Source organism: Tiliqua scincoides, chromosome 1 (genome assembly GCF_035046505.1).
Source record: "Tiliqua scincoides isolate rTilSci1 chromosome 1, rTilSci1.hap2, whole genome shotgun sequence".
In the NCBI taxonomy this organism is placed as follows: domain Eukaryota; kingdom Metazoa; phylum Chordata; class Lepidosauria; order Squamata; family Scincidae; genus Tiliqua; species Tiliqua scincoides.
In genome coordinates this window covers 176,678,723-176,696,284 of record NC_089821.1, presented here as the reverse complement: position 1 = coordinate 176,696,284, position 17,562 = coordinate 176,678,723, and the positions used below count along the sequence as shown (strand labels likewise).

The following is a 17,562-nucleotide window of genomic DNA, read 5'->3' as shown; positions in this document are numbered from 1 at the left end:
ACTCATTAATGTGATGCCAAGAAGCAGCACCATTAATTCTGAAGCTTATGTGAAGACATTAACCAAACTCAAGAAGCGCTTCCAGCGACTTCGGCGCCATAACAACCCAGGTGAATGTTTGATTCAACATGATAACGCTCGGCCTCACACAAGTTTGAGGACTTCGGAACACATCACTAAACAGGGCCGGACTGTGTTACCTCATCCACCCTACAGCCCTGACCTAGCTCCCTCAGACTTCCACTTGTTTGGGCCATTAAAGGATGACATTCGCGGAAGACATTTTGAGGATGACGAAGAGGTGATTCGCACAGTGCGGAAATGGCTTCGTGACCAGAACAAGGAGTGGTACCAACAGGGCATACATGCCCTTGTGTCTCGCTGGAGGAAGGCCAAAGAACTGGACAGAGATTACATGGAAAAATAGGAAGTGTAGAAGAAACATCATTCTTTCTTGTGTGTAAGTTTCATTGTGTTCAATAAATAATTGTTTAAGAAAAAAAATGTGGTGCATTACTTTCTGGGCGACCCTCGTATCTCCAAGACTCCTAAGTGATGTAATACCTAAGCACAGAAGTAGGATAACTTCTACTCCTTCAGAAATAGGATAGCCAATTTTCAAACAGGTACCTAGCTCAGAGCTACTACTACTGCTCCACCCCACCCAGTGTCAGCACCTCCATGAGGCCAACTAAAGCGGTTGCCTCAGGTAGAGCATCCCTGCTTACCTACTTGCTGCCAATGCTCCTCCTCCAACTCCCTGGATTGGAAAAGGAAGAAAAGGACAAAGAGGAAATGTGGAGGGGAGGAGAGCGCTGAGCTACAACACTGAAAAGTGGAAGAGCAGACAGCAATGGGGACAACATTTGGCGTGCTGACTCAGGAGGGCCTAAGCCAGCTCTGACCCCGTTCCAAATTTCATTTCCGGTAAAATGAAATAACAATGCCTTGTTAGCACAAACATAGGAGTCCCTGGAGCTGACCAATGTTGTTTGCCACTTGAAGGTTTTCTAAACACACTATCTAATTTCTCAACAAATAGAAACTGCTATTGAGAACTAAGGGGACTGAGCTTACACTAGAACCTCTGAAGCACCCATGGCAAATATAATGGACATTCTTAAAACAGTGGGGAAAAAATTTAATTCAGGAAAAAAAACGGAACATTAATCTACATCAGTCTACTGAACATAATACCACACAAGCAGCACACTGACAGCTCAATCCTAACTAATTTTCCAGTACTGATGCCGCTGTGCCAACAGGGAGTATGCTGCAACTCGCGGTGGAGAGGCAATCACGGCGGCCTCCTCAAGGTAAGGGAATGTTTATTCCCTTACCTCAGGGCTGCATTGTAGCTGCACAGGCACTGGAAAGTTGGTTAGGTTAGGGCTGTAACACATACGTTTTCCTGGCTTACATGTTAAAGAACAGGGCACAGCTAAAATACAACTCCTTAAAACTAAACAGTTTCAGGTAAACCTCTCTGTCGTAGAGATAGAGCAGATCACTGTAAAATATTTACATACTGAATTCCACATCATGAGGCTTCCTCCAGGAAAAATGCACCCTTCATTTACCAAAGAAACTTCTCAGTTTAGAAATCAGTAGTGATCTTATGGTAGGTGTTTGGGGAACCAGTAAAACTATGTCAAGTGAGACAAAATCTGACAGTACATTATTAGAGCATAATATTGTACAATTTCTCAATCTCTGAATCTAAAACATGAAAATTTACGGTCAAGGTAGAGACTGTTTTGCTAAAGCAATACATTTCCAAGCATGTCTCTGCATCACACTTGTCCAATATAGCAGATTAAACACTCCAGATTGTTCTTTAAATTGTTAAATTCATTGAGGAAGATGATGAGCACTTTAATCACAAATAACCGTAACTTTCACCTTAATCCTAGAAATATTACATGGCAGAAAATCCCATCTACTTTCTTGGAACAGATTTCAAGACTAGCAGCACAATCTTATGCATTTCTACCCAGATATAAGTCTCATTATTCAATGTGACTTATTCCCAGGTAATCATGTATAGGATTGTGAGTTTAACATTAATAGCTATTTCCTTGACTTTCAGGAAAAAAAACCTCAGATAAATAGCATCATTGGTATCTGCTATATCCAGTTTACTATTCAGCTGGGGAGGCACCTGTCGAAATAGCTAGGGTGTTGAGATATAAAGCCTCACATACTCAGTCTAAATTTCTAGTGGCATTACTAATATAGTTTTAGAGATGAACAATCTTGAAAAGGAGAAATAAAGAGGAATTAAGTATTTAAAAACAAGAACTGAAAACACAAGAAACTAAATGACAGCTAGAATTGCTGGTACAGTGTCTTAAAGAAGAAGGTGACACATGAGGGAAGATTTAAGAAACAAGAACATATATTGGTACTAAAGAAACTGATCTTTCCAGAAACACGCTTTAGTGCTATAGCACACCACTAGTGGAAGCTCCTTCAGTGAAAGGAAGAAGCATTCTGTTCCTGCAAGCACCCCTTATATTAGTGAAACTCTCCTTCTGTTCATGAAAGGAGCTGCTGCCGCTGATGCCACCCACTAGGTTTTCTTTGAAAAGAACAGAAATATTTGAAACGTGTAATACTGAAGTGCCATGCTTAACAAAACTAAAAGATAAGGATATCTACTGAATAAGGATCAATAAGGAACACATGCAAGACAATTAATAGGCTGAAAATTGAAGGAAGACGACTACATTCAGAAGTAACACAACATGACTTTCATTAGTGAAAAAAAGCAAATTACTACACAAATCATGCATACAGGAGTCAAAAAATACTCCAGCATGACAAAAAGGGAGCTACACAAGGATTGGATAGGTACTGTACAAGCAGAGAGTGTTCTAGGTCTGCCACTGGCTCTGGAAGCTACTGCCAGACTCCTGTCAGCCACTGAGATAGTTCTATCTGAAAAGATTTGCTACATTTTTATTACTTTTACTGGAGTAAAAAGAAGGGGGGGAAGCATGCTTCAGGCTAAACCTGTGGATCCCCTTGTCCTTTTGAGAGTAGTCACTGAGACAGGGAGGTGAGAATCACCCATCATTAGGGGCAAAGGAAAGGGTCAAAGGCCTGCATTCTGATAGCTGTGACAAAGAAAACGCCTGGGTCACAAGGTGCAAGATCCTCTCAACAGCACACTCTATCCTTATCCTAGACCAGGGGTCTCCAAACTTTTTGGCCAGAGGGCCGCATCAAATATCTGGCAAGGTGTTAGGGGCCGGAAAAAAAATTTAAATATAAAATTTATATAAATAAATTAGAGATGAAACTTAGATGAATGAATAGATGAATGAAAGGGCTCATTCCTTCTAACTCTCTGGCCCTTAGAACACCCTCCAGATGCAACCAGAGCACAGTTCCAGTCATGTTTGGCCAAGTGGGCCAGAGGCTTTCAGGGGACAAGAGGCTGGCAGCGGGCCAAATAGATGCTTGCTGCGGGCCTCATCTGGCCCCCGGGCTGGGGTTTGGAGACCCCTGTCCTAGACCATTAATGGCCCTTGGGGACCCCCAATCTGGCCTGCAGGGAGCCCCCAGTCTCCATTGAGTCTCTGGCGGCTTGCTGGAGCTTGTGCTGGTCCAAAGCAACTGCTCTCAGCGTGAGGGCACTGTTCAACCTTTCACGTGAGCTACAGGCTGAGGGCTCCCTCCACTGCTTGCTGTTTCATGTCTGTGATGTAGCAGTGTCAGTGAAGGAAAGGTCAGCCATGCAATGTGCAAGGCCTTTTATAGGCCTTGAGCTATTGCAAGACCTTCATTCATTCATACAAGTTCCATCTCTAATATATTCATTTATGTACATTATGTAAATTTATTCAAGTTTGATATGTAAATTAATTCTTTTTCCCCCCAGCTCCCAACACAGCATCAGAGAGATGATGTGGCCCTCCTGCCAAAAGGTTTGGACACCCCTGTCCTAGACTGCAGTTTCATAACATAAAATTGAAAGGATCTTATTTGTTTCTATTATAGGAAGTAAATCACTGCTCCTGGAGACTCTGTTGGGACAGAATCAAAATCTTCCCCTGGAATTACCAGTAGCTGAAACAGAGAGCTGGCTTGGCCCTCTCTTGAATGGTCCTTGAAAACAGAGGCTCACTTTTCCACATTCAAGTGAATAAGCTTCACTTCTTCACTTTAGTGGAGAAAAGCTTCTTCACAGAAGTTTCACTTCTATGTGTGAAATTTAAGTGTGGTTCAAAGAGAGAGAAACACGAGATCATCAATTGTAAGACAAGAGCCTATCCCAACTGCATCCCACTTTGCTTTGTCAGATAAAGAGAATTACAGTACTTTCAATTCACTCATATGGGGAAGTTAAAGTGCTTCCCTCCAACTCTGCAATACTAGCAAAACGGTTTCCCTTCTGCACTCTGCACTCTGACCAGGCAGCCTGGTACCTACCAATAAGAATCCTACAGTCACACAGGTGCACTGCATTTTCAGTAGCCCCTATAAAACACTGACTTTCATTCCCCCCATCTTAACAATGGACATTCCAGCAATAATTTAATAATGTACTATTGAGTTCCCTAAAACTGATAAATCTATAAATAAAGATCAAAAGTGCCCAAAACATCTGGAGTATTAAGAATTGCCCATATTCTCAAAGGAATATTAAACAGGCAAACTGACCTCTGGAATACAGAAGGATGCCTAGTGTTATGAAGCAAGCACTAACTGAGGGCAAGGCACACACACACAATACAGACATGCCCTGGTATTCATGGCAGGGGGTTCTGTTCTGGAACCCCCCACAGATATGCAAAACTGCAGATACCAGGAATGCCCCGCCTGCACCTTTGGGCCTCTGCTCCCCTCATCTCCCAAAGCTCTTCTGAGCCCCACAGAGTCCAACCGCGGCCTCTGTGAGGCTCAGAATGGCCATTTAGGTTGAAAAAACACAACTTCTGGTTCTACAAAAAAACCTGACATCACATTTTTTCAGCCTAAATGCCATTCTGAAGTCCACAAAGGCAACAGGTGGATGTGCGTGGCCTCTGCAGGGTTCAGAAGAGCCTCGGGAGCAAGGGGAGCTATCCTCCCCTTGCCTTCAGAGGGTGCACAGAGGTGGGGGTCCCCACATCCACAGATAAGTAAAACCACACATACGGGATCCATGGAGATATCCCTACAGGCTTTGCTATATATAAAAACTGAAGTGTCACAAGAATTAACATTCAATCACACTGCATTAAAACAAAATATGAAGTGTTTGTCTAAGATATCACAGATACACACACACACGCACATACGCTTGAACCATACACTTTCAAGCAATATATTTTATTCCAAAGTACTATATACAAGACACTGATACAACCATACTGACAGAAAGTGTAATATTCTACATGTTCTTTATGGGTAGAAATAGATCTTCACCCAGTTATATATGGTTGTGAATCAGCACTATGAAGGATATCCTTCCTTAACCTACATACAAGGTTGGAGGCTCCTCCCCTTAAACAACTTACTTGAAAGGTTCTGAGCATGCAGGTTTGAGCAGGGGATTGGACATCCCTCCTGCAACCTAAGAAGCTTGATATAAGCACCAGCAAAGATTCAAAGAGCTACTTGGGGCTGCAATCCTATACACATTTTCCTGCCAGTAAGCCTCATTAACTCAATGGAACCCATTTCTGATGCATAGGATTGCACTCTAGACTCACATAAAGGACTTGCACTAGCCTTGTGGTCCCCTCCCCTCACCCTTTAAATAGCTGCCTCTCCTCCATGCCACAACAAACTGCTTAAGAAATTGTTAAGTTTGCTGTGCTGTTTGCCACGCACAACAGGGGCTACTATTAGAAAAAACCTTACAGAGTAATTCTATATGTAACGTCCTGCTGGATAGGGATACAGTTCCCATGATCCTCAGCACCAGCAGAGTAGGAAGATAAGTGTAGGGAAATCTCACACACACACACACCACTGTGCTGGTGCTATTGGTGGAGGGGAATGGCCAAGGCAGAATGCTATGCTCACTCATTAGTCACTCCCGCTCCTGAAAAAAGCTGTAATGTTACACCTTCAAAAGAGGTGGCAGAGTTAAAACATGCCAATTAAAATAAATTGAGAACCCCAGCGTATTATTCCCCCCTTGCTTCTCAGCCACAATGGAAGACAGAATTCGGACTAACTCCTCAGGGGACTTTAGTACAGGGTTCAATGAATCTAGGTTGCCAAGTCACCATGGTGACTAAAAATTTGGTTGTGGTACCTAAGAAATGGGCGAGTTAATTCCAAAGGAAAAAAAGCCCCCTCAAAGTTGGTTGCATGTTTCTCCCCTCCCCAAATAAACATGAGGAAAACAGCCCTGGTTATGTGGGAAGAACAGAGGGGAAAGCAGGGAAAAGACTGTTTTTTCTTTCCAATTTTTTTTATTAAAAAAAAGAGAAACAAGGCTGTGTTTGGGTGTGAAGGTGGAACTAGGGTAGGGCTCCTACATAGATAGCATATACCAAGGCACCACATCACTCTGTCCCCAATATACATAGAGATTAGAGCGAGAATATGATGGTGGGTATACTGATGAAAGGGCATTTTGCACTTTCAGCCAAGGCTCAAAGAAAGGTGAGAAATGCAGATAAACACTTCCCAGACCAGTTAAAGGTATCTGCCTCAGAAATCCAAATGCACCCATTCATCAGGAATTCCACCATCACAACTCTAATTGGTGATGCAGGGATAAAGTACCCTAAAGGAAGGAAAGATCAACTCATTATTGGGGGAATCCCAAACATTCCTTATCCTTCACTCAGGCAAAGTCTCAAAATACACAGAGCACTCTACAACCTATGCACACAAGGTATCTTCCCCTCAAACGGCAGAGTCAATTAACAACCCTGCATTATCCCATTGAACACAGGCTGTAGCAGTTATCTCTCCACAACTGAGAAAAAGGTTTGCAAAGAATGAGAGACACAAACTCCCACCACTGGTGAAGATAATGGTGAAGGTAATGGAAAGCCCAGTCACTTGGGTCTATGCATTAGGCACTATGATCTATTTATTGTTACTACAGTCCAAATAATCATGACTCATTCTTCCATGAAAAATTAGTACCAAAGGGCACTGCGCAAAACAAAGTTACAGAAAAAGAAGTTCTACTGCAATTCCCTATACAGGATAAATGAATATTGTTTATATAAATCCTCAAACATAAAACACTGGGCAACCACCACAGAAAGAGTGAAGAACTAGGCTAAAGGATGTGAAAAGCACAAATAACACCCATTCCCTTAATCAACATGTACTGAGTCACAAGTACTCCTGTTCCACCTGCTCTTCTTAATCACCATATCCCTCTTTCTTGTCCTTCTACAAGTAATTGGGTAGCTCTCCAATACTTAAGAGAAGCAAGGGTGTTTCCTACCACATGGCAAGTGAATTACTAGCAAGGCTACAACAGCAGCAATGATGAGTGGGAAACCAGTTTTCATCTCTGAGTTGCTGCCTTTTGTTCTAGCAGGGCTTCCTTTTCCTTTCCAGAAAAAAGTTGCAGGTAGAGCAGTAACCAGCAGGAAAATGCAATGACGAAAGCTGCATCTATTACTCCGATCAGTCATGCAGACATCACAGAGGCTCTGAGAGCACTGAAAGAAAGTGAGGCACCAGCCTATAGGTTGCTTCCAAAACAAATCCATGACTAAGGGGGCAACCCAAAAGTGCCTTGGGTCAATGCAAGTGTCTTGTGCCAGCCCAGGAGGGTTGCAAGCGTGCCATAAGGCACATTTGCACCTCCTCGAGAGGAAGCCAGGCCGGCACTCCAAGAAGCACTGGCCTGCGGAGACTGACATTTAAAGGAAATACCCAGCACTTTGAATAGTTTCTGAGCACAGAATGACAAATAATGCAAGTAGAACAAAAGTAACGTAGCCTGATCTTAAAAACTTGTCTTGTCAAAACCCTCACCGTTGCATTCTGGACCTGCTGGAGTTTCTGAGCAGTCTTCAAAGGTAGTCCCAATGCAGGGAGTATTACAGTACTCTAACTGAAAAATAACTATGGCATGAGCAAACATGGGGTCTGCCCAGAAGGAGTTCAGCTGACACATCAATCAAAGCTGGGCACTGTGGGCTACAACAATCACCTGGGCATCCAGGAACAATGTTGTACTCCCAAGCTGTGGACTAAGTGCAATCCCATCAAGGACAATCGACCATCAGTCTATCAGCAGGTCTTCCAACAAGGTGACACTCCACTTGGTCTAGATTTAATTTCAGTTTGTTAGCCCTCATTCAGCCCTTCACTGCCTTCAGACATCAGTTCAAAATATTCACAGCTCCAGGCAGAGAAGGTAATGAGATGTACCAACTGGGTATCATCATATTTTTGACACCTAGTACTACCAACCTAAGGGCAGCACTATGTAGATCAGTGTTTCTCAAACTGTGGGTCGGGACCCACTAGGTGGGTTGCGAGCCAATTTCAGGTGGGTCCCCATTCATTTCAATATTTTATTTTTAATATATTAGAATTGATGCTACTATGGTATGTGACTGCATTTGGGGAAATGTTACAGCTCTGTACTTTTAACAGGCTACTCTGTATATGCTTTTAACAATGATAGTAAATGGGACTTACTCCTGGGTAAGTGTGGGTAGGATTGCAGCCTAGGATGGTTAAAAATTTTCCTGCTTCATGATGTTAATTCTGGTGATGACATCACTTCTGGAGGGTCCTGACAGATTCTCATTCTAAAAAGTGGGTCCCGGTGCTAAATGTGTGAGAATCACTGATGTAGATGTTAAAAGACATAGGAGACAAAATGAAATTCTGGGGGGGTGCCATATGCCAAAAGAAGCTAACCACCAGACTACCCAGAACTTCCAGTCTTCATCTTAGCCAGGAACTTGGCCCTCAGAACATTAGCCAGGGAGAAGGGGAAGCTCCCAACAACTCAAGGTCTCTCTCAACATACATGAAATGATAGCAGTATGATAAGTAACCTCATGACTGATGAGTTGCCTGGGATGTTATGGTATGTTTGTTGTGAAAACTGGCATTGCTGTGGTATTGCCTCAGCTGCAGATAGTGGATAAGATCCCAGCTACATTACACCAGAATTGCACAGCAGTTGCTGGCATGGTATAACAATATAATTGAGCTGTAAAGCACACGTGGATTCATAGAACTTGTCTCACAGTTTTTGAGACTGTGGCAACAGTATCTTCGTACTTTGAGTTATTAACTCTTTTGACTGATACAAAGTCGCATTCTATTTCACATATTTTTAATGAAGACAAAGGCACTTGATCCAATTTTGCATGAATTAAATAAAGCAATGACAGCAAAATTGCCCAGTGTGTCTTTACACATAAGAACAGCCCCACTGGTTCTGGCCATAGGCCCATCTAGTCCAGCTTCCTGTATCTCACAGCGGCCCACCAAATGCTCCAGGGAGCACACCAGATAACAAGAAACCTACATCCTGGTGTTCTCCCTTGCATCTGGCATTCTGATACATAGCCCATTTCTAAAATCAGGAGGTTGTACATACACATCATGGCTTGTAACCCGTAATGGATATTTCCTCCAGAAACTTGTCCAATCCCCTTTTAAAGGCATCCAGACCAGATGCCGTCACCACATCCTGTGGCAAGGAGTTCCACAGACCGACCACACGCTGAGTAAAGAAATATTTTCTTTTGTCTGTTCTAACTCTCCCAGCACTCAATTTTCGTGGATGTCCCCTGGTTCTGGTGTTAAGTGAGAGTGTAAAGATCATCTCTCTATCCGCTTTATCCTTCCCATGCATAATTTTGTATGTCTCAATCATGTCCCCCCTCAGGCGTCTCTTTTCTAGGCTGAAGAGGCCCAAACGCCGTAGCCTTTCCTCATAAGGAAGGTGCCCCAGCGCAGTAATCATCTTAGTCACTCTCTTTTGCACCTTTTCCATTTCCACTATGTCCTTTTTAAGATGTGGTGACTAGAACTGGACGCAATACTCCAGGTGTTGCCTTACCATAGATTTGTACAACAGCATTATAATATTAGCCGTTTTGTTCTTAATACCTTTCCTAATGATCCCAAGTATAGAATTGGCCTTCTTCACTGCTGCTGCACAATGGGTCGACACTTTCATCGACCTGTCCACCACCACCCCAAGATCTCTCTCCTGATCTGTCACAGACTGCTCAGAACCCATCAGCCTATATGTGAAGTTTTGATTTTTCGCCCTAATGTGCATGACTTTACACTTACGTACATTGAAACGCACCTGCCATTTTGCTGCCCATTCTGCCAGTTTGGAGAGATCCTTTCTGGAGTTCCTCACAATCACTTCTGTTCTTCACCACTTGGAAAAGTTTGGTGTCATCTGCAAACTTTGCCACCTCACTGCTCACCCCTGTCTCTAAGTCATTTATGGAGAGGTTGAAAAGCACCGGTCCCAGGACAAACCACTTTTCACCTCTCTCCATTGTGAAAATTGCCCACTGACACCTACTCTCTGTTTTCTGGTCTTCAACCAGTTCTCAATCCATGAGAGGACCTGCCCTCTAATTCCCTTGCTGTGGAGTTTTCTCAGCAGCCTTTGGTGAGGGAACGTGTCAAACGCCTTCTGAAAGTCCAGGTATATAATGTCCACGGGTTCTCCCGCATCCACATACCTGTTGACCTTCTCAAAGAATTCTATAAGGTACGTGAGGCAAGACTTACCCTTACAGAAGCCATGCTGATTCTCCCTCAGCAAGGTTTGTTCGTCTATGTGGTTTGAGTTTCTATCTTTGATGACATAATACAGTAATTGTTTTACGTCACACTACACAAAATTATACTTTTTACCTGTTTCTCTGCATGAATTAATTGGGAATATCTATTCAAATGACAACCTTTTGAACTTGAGCAACTGTGGAAAGTGCATCTACTATAACTGTCAGGAATTAGTGCCATCACTGCCAAAGCAGTTACTGCTGCAAACTCCTGCACTAATTCAGAGCATCTGAAGTGATGATTTGTGTAAATATTTCAGGAAAATATTTCTTCAAAGCAAGGTGAAAAGTAGCATTCTACAATTTATATCTTTAAAAAACAGTTACTATCTCAGTCAATCTGAAAGAGTTAACAAAAGGGTAAAAATTCAGTATCATGCCATTTGAAAAAAAGAATATGCGAACAAGCACTTCAGTCTTGTACACAATGGACCAAAAGTTAAGTTACATCATATTGTGGTCAATGAGAACTTTTGCAGTACCTTTTTCAGAATCTGTTCAACAACTTTCAATATATGTAGCTAATGAAGGACAACAATATATTTCTTCAGATAAATGGGTACTGATCTATAGCAGGGGGTTTCACACTTTATCTTTACAAAGCCCTTTCCTCAACTCATTTACCAACTCATTATATATCTGTCACAGAATCCACATGTACTTAAGAGGATTTTTTTTTTTTACATGATCTAGGTAGCAAACACAGTTCATGCACATTGGGCTTCACCACTACATCTCACTGACTGAACATGCACAACAACTGCCAGCAGCTATGCACTGCTTGGGAAGACTGGTAATGGTCAAACTGCTTTTCCATGGCAGATTTTTCACCATTACTAAGATTCTCATTGAGGATCTCCAAGAATTCTACAAACACAGTTTGAAGCCCACTGACCTATGTCAACAACCACCACTCTCCTTCAAAAAACAAATGCTGAGAGGGGGAAGCTATTAGTAAACAGTATTCTTGCTGTCCATGACAAGTTGTCAGCAACTTGTTGCAGTAAGAACTAATCAATTTCCCATTTCAAATGTCTATTATTTAAACCACTGTTACAGTAATGCAACTCACATTATCTTATGGTTATCATTTAATTTCAACTATCTGAAATATTTAAAATGGCAGATCTTCAACAAATTAGACAACCACAAGAAAGTGGCTGAGTAGAGTTTGAAATGAATTCTACAGGCATCTTAGTTGGGTTGCTAAATAGCACCATTTGCTTTAGTAGCTCCAATACAGGTTCTTGAGACACCATCTAACAGCCCAATCCTCCCCTACTTACCCTGTGCCAATGCAGCTGTGCCAACAGGGTGCACACTGCATTCCTGGAGGAGTTTCAGGCCCCAGAGATATCCTTTGGGTAACAGAACATTTGTTCCCTTGCCTGAGGGTAATCCTCTATCACCTGCATGGGTCTACTCTGCTAACACAAGTCTGAGTGGATCCAAGAAGGCAGATTGAGACTGCGAAAGAGGATAGGATAAAGCTGATGTTGCTGATGCAGATACCACCTCCTTCCCAGCCTTGATCCCCCCTCCCTGTTCCTCCTACCTCACACCCCTGTCAGACTTACCTGTCTGGATTCAGAAGCAATTCTCCAGGGCTCCTAAAATGGCCGCTAGCGCAGTACACAGCATGCAGTTGAAAGCCATTTTATAACAGCAGAACTGTGTTCTGCTGTCGTAAACCCTTCATGAAGCAGCCCAATCCTGGTTTGGATTTGGCCACAAGTTAATCACCAAGATGATTAACAAGTGCCCTATGGATTCATACATATGTACCTGGTGCACCATCCTATTACAGCTCACAATGCATTCCCCCCAAAACTTAACAGCTCAGTGAAGTACAAATCTTTATCCTTCTGCAAAATAACTCCTTTCTAAATTGGGCACATGAAATGTAAGAGGAAAGGAGGGATACAAATGTTTTTAAATAATTCATGTGTGAACTTTGGGCTGCAGGATATAATCAACATTAAGCTGCCTCCTCCAGAGTAAGCAAAATATAGGTAAATACAGAGGAAAAGAAGATTAGTGTTTATTCCACCATTCAGTTTAGATAACAGGATATCAGAATACTTCAGGAACAAGACATCAGTAGAAGTAGAAGCTTCTAACAGGTCATTTCTCCTGTATAGAAGCAATACTGCCCTCAGAACACATTCACATGAAGAAAAGCAATATACGTATGAACAGTTAATTCATATAGCAGCAATACGTGCAAATGCAGCAGAACTTTTTAGCAGTCATAACTATATGAATCACAGCCAGTTGTATTTCTGTACTGCCAGTTCACAACAATTTTCTCCATGCAAGTGAGTGCCAATGGACTAACCCTTAGCCAGTGCATGCTAAAGACTTCCTTGAAATAACCTTTGATGAATATCAGAAACATTATCTCAATGTGTTTTAAGAAGCTGCATCAATCCTGTCAATTACAATTTCTGACTGAGGTCATTTTATTTGCTAATATAGACTGCATAATCTGAAGGAGTACATTCAGAGACATCTAGTCATGACTCCCAACACTGAAGAGGAAGAAATTTCTTCTGCGCTGTACAGCCATTCATTCTGTTTAGAACTGAAGGTGTTAAGATGACAATTGGGTTCAATCCCCTAGCACTAAGGAACAATTTCCATTTGTTTAAAGTGCTGTTTGCAAGCTGCAATTCTGAATAGCTGGGTAGGTTGATTTCGATTAGGGAATTTCAGCCAAACACCAAAACAAATCAACTGATTTAAGTCTTGATTTAAACCAGCTTTCCAGTTCTGAAATTCATATGCAGGTGCTTCCAAAACAAGCAAGAATACTACCTAGTTGCTGTCACAATTAAAATATACTGGTTTGCAAGTAAACACAGCATTTAGGCTCTAACCTGTACAATGTTTTATACCACGTTTTGGTTGGGCAATCCACACCTTTGGCAGAATTATCTCTTTATAGAAATAAGAGAGATATTTCTATTTAGTGTTCCTCCGCACACACAAGGATACCAAGGAATATCACTTCAATGTTATGATTACAGAGTCACACTGATTTGGGAGACACACTGAATACTTACTTCTGAGTAAACATGCACTGGGTTAAGTTACAAGGCATATCCAAAACATGCCATAATTAAAGATTGGTAGCCACTGGGCAAAAATAGTGTTTTACCATGAGAGGGACTGTTAGGTGTGGTCTGATGGGTAGATTCACAAATAATCATTATGAGAACACACAGCCAAGCTTAGATAAAATAGGAATAAGATCATTCATTTGGACTCATGGATGAATTTTCTGGGGAAATAGAGGAATGGAATCTGCTGGATTCTAGCACCTTCTGTATGACCTGCTACTTTCTCACCCTCAATACTAAATAAAAAAATATTGTAATGCTTAACCACAGAAGTCAGATATTTACATAGAAAGGTAGCCTTTTACAGAGAAAAGTAGCTTTTTAACTCAACATTTGACAGCCATGTGATTCCAAGATTGGTTCAGACCTGCCACCAAACCATGGTTTGCAGTGAGTGTAGTTAGATAATGATTTGGAGCCTGTGTTCTGACATACCAGCAAACCCTCTTTTCCTCAAGAATCCCTGCGTTTCCTCATCTTCAAATATAGAGCACCACCCTATTATTTGCTGACTCAATATGCAGTCAAACTATGGCTTCCAAACCACCTTCAAACCATGGTTATAAGTACTGGTTAAGTGGTCACCCATAAACATTTGTCAACTGATATATACATTCAAGGGTAAAGAAGGAATACAAAAAGACCCTGGACAAATTTAACCAACTGCAAGCAGGTAACGAGCTAAAATGTAAAAAACAAAGTTTTTAAAATGACTGAGGGAGGGTGTAGTGGTAGAATACAAAAAATAAAAAATAAAACAGACTTGGAGAATAGCTTGGTCATTGATAGTTCCCAGGTGTGTATCTTAGAAAAATTCAAGCATGCAACTACAGGTAAACAGAGAGAAAATTTTTTTATAACATATCTAAATCTCACTATTTCCTAACTATTTACTCTAGTATTGGTTTGAGGGGTCTGTTACATGTCTCTGATCACCAGAAAGGAAGTGAGAATGTGACCACACATGCTTTTTCTGAGGGTGCCAACCCAGCGTGCACATCCTTGGGCGTGACCTTAAGAAATCTAGGTTCAATGATGCCACTGGTTTGCCCAATTAGAACGTTTACAACCACCTGGCCATTCCTACCTATCCTCTGACTTGGTCAGGTGGGCATGGATGCCCAAACAGTTGACACATGTCAATTCCAGCAGGTGGACTGGCTAGGCCCTACTGCTCTTGATGAAACCTGATAAAGAATTCAAGGAATACACAAAAGTGATCTGGCTGCCTGGCCATGCAGTCTCTCTGCATTGGTGCTGGTTTCAAAGTGTCTCAGAGACGCTTTTTACCTGTTGAACTTTACACTTCCCTATATGATTTCCTTAAGGAAAATTGCAAAGAAGGAAGCAAGGGATGCTCGATCATCACAGATAATATCACTTTTACACAAGAATTAAGTAAACTTAAACAATAATTGAGTCTTTATCACACACATTCTAAAAACTTAATTCAGTCCCATTAAATAAATACACAGCTCCTCTTGCACATAACCAAAATGATGTACAGGCTGTTTGTATGAAAACAGATCACCTAGACAAATACGGAACTCATAATGTTTATGTTTTAAACAAAAACTAAAGTGTACTTTTTTAGGGAAAACAAGCAGGCCAACACAGTAATTTCACATACACCTAAATGAAGCTCCTGCAGTCCATTAACTGATGTAGTCCATATGCAATTGGCAAGGCCTTCAAGTACAGCCCTAAGGAGTATTATACAGTACAAGCAAAGGATTCAGCTCTTGAAAGCTTATAAGATTGCTTCTACAGAATTAAACAAGGGCACAATATTACACAGAGAATATAAGGAATTTACATTGAACATGTGTTAATCAATCTATCCATCTATCTAATTGAGTTATATCCCACTTTCCCATCCAAATAAACAGTGCCCAAGGTGACTACTTGAGGTGCCACTATTCCTTTTATCCAGGCAAGATAAAAACATGAGGTGTTATCTCAGGTAACACCAAGTTGTTTTGGCTCTGGCCAGAAGTGGGCACACTTTTTCCCTTTGCTTCCAACACTTCTTGTTTATAATTAAAACAACCACAACAACAAGGGCAAAAAACATAAATGATCAAAGAACCAAATCACAAAGCTTATCAAAAACTGGATTTAGTACAAACAGAAAGTGCTACTTTCTGTAATTAATTAAATAAGTAGCTGCCATCAGTTAAAGCAATCTTGCTGAACTATAGAAAAATGTGTGACAGGTTTTTAAAATAAATCAGAAAGTCAAAAGACAACCTTGTCTTACCCCAGAGTTATGGTGGGGGTGGAATGAGAGAGAAACATGGTGACTTTTCTGGTCTAAAATACCACATGGCCCGAATTCAAAAGTGGTAAATATCAAAATTTACCAGGGTGCTATTGCCACTCTTTTTAGAGCCCAATACTAGCCACATCTACTCAGAAATAAATATCATTTTAGTCAACAGAGCTTACTCCCAGGTAAGTGTGGACAAGATTGCAGCCTGAGCACCCAATCCTATGCATGTCTACTCATTAGTAAGCCCCATTTTAGTCAACAGAGCTTACTCCCAGATAGAGAGCCCAATTCTATGCCTGTCTATTCAGTAGCAAGTCCCATTTTAGTCAATAGGGTTTACTCCCCAATGAATGTGGATAGGATCGAAGCCTGACTTGAGAGAAAACCTTAATTTAAAGATAATGAGAAGAGGCTCACAACCCCTAAGAGTCTCCGACTACCATCCTATCCACAGTTTCCTGGGAGTAAGCCCCACTGACTGTAATGGGACTTACTCCTGAGTAGACAGGCATAGGATTGGGGTCTCTGGCACATACACAGAGGCGCTCATTTCAGCATAAGGCAGAAGCGAGGGCCTTAAAGGGGGGCACAACATACACTGTATTTATTCAAGATGCCAGAAAGATGCCTCTTCTTCAGCCCCTTCCCCTGCGTGCACCAGGAGTGGGCAAAGGGGCGAACCACCCCCTCAGCCTTCACAGCGCTCCCCCTTCATACCTTCCTCCCTACCTGGTCTCAGGTGTCCCCGCTCCTGCCCCCGCCCCCACCGGCCCCGGGAGGCGCACCTACCCCCCCTACCTGCGGGGCGGTCCTGCTCTCCCCTCTCGGTGCGGCACTCCTCGCTCCGTCCCCAGCGGAGGCCAGGCCTCAACAGCAGCACCGGCGTGGCGTAGCACAGGCATCCGGCGCCGGCGCCCACCTCGCCAGCAGAGCGGCCCGTGTTGCCTGCCTGCCTGAGCGCGCCCTCCTCCTCCTCTGCCTGGAAAGGCGGCTGGGCGCGGGAGCGGCAGGCACAAACACTCCGACCGCAGCCGCCACCGCCTCCGGAGCCGCTTCCTGCTGCCAGGGGGCGGGCGTCGGGGCGGCTGCAGCGGGGGGAGCCCGAATCCTGCAGCCCGGGCAACCCGCGGGCCCTACTGCCGCATCCTGGGTGGGGGCGCCCCTCCGACCCTCGCGCCCGGCTCCAAGGCGCCGCCTCCACCCTCCTCCTCCTCCTCTCCCCTCGCTGCTGCTCCTCCCAGCTCCAGCCCCCCCTGCTGGTCTGTGCGGGGCAGTGGCTGCTCTGCTCTCCCTCCCCAGCCCCGGGGGAGGAGGCGGGAAAGAGGGAGCCCTGGCCCCAGGGGCGCAGCCGGCGTTTGTGCTGGGAGGGCCCACGAGCGCGTCCTGAGCTCCACAGCCCAGGTTCACCAGGCAGGCAGAA

General features: G+C 43.0%; 1 protein-coding gene across 1 annotated transcript in view; it reads right to left on the bottom strand.

Moving 5' to 3' along the window:
* Positions 1-17,327, bottom strand: part of FAM135A (family with sequence similarity 135 member A) — a 78,030-nt gene extending 60,703 nt beyond the window's left edge. The window contains exon 1 of the mRNA XM_066612425.1: positions 16,941-17,327. The gene's annotated coding sequence lies outside the window, so the exon portion shown is untranslated. The remainder of the gene's footprint in view (positions 1-16,940) is intronic.
* Positions 17,328-17,562: the final 235 nt, after the last annotated feature.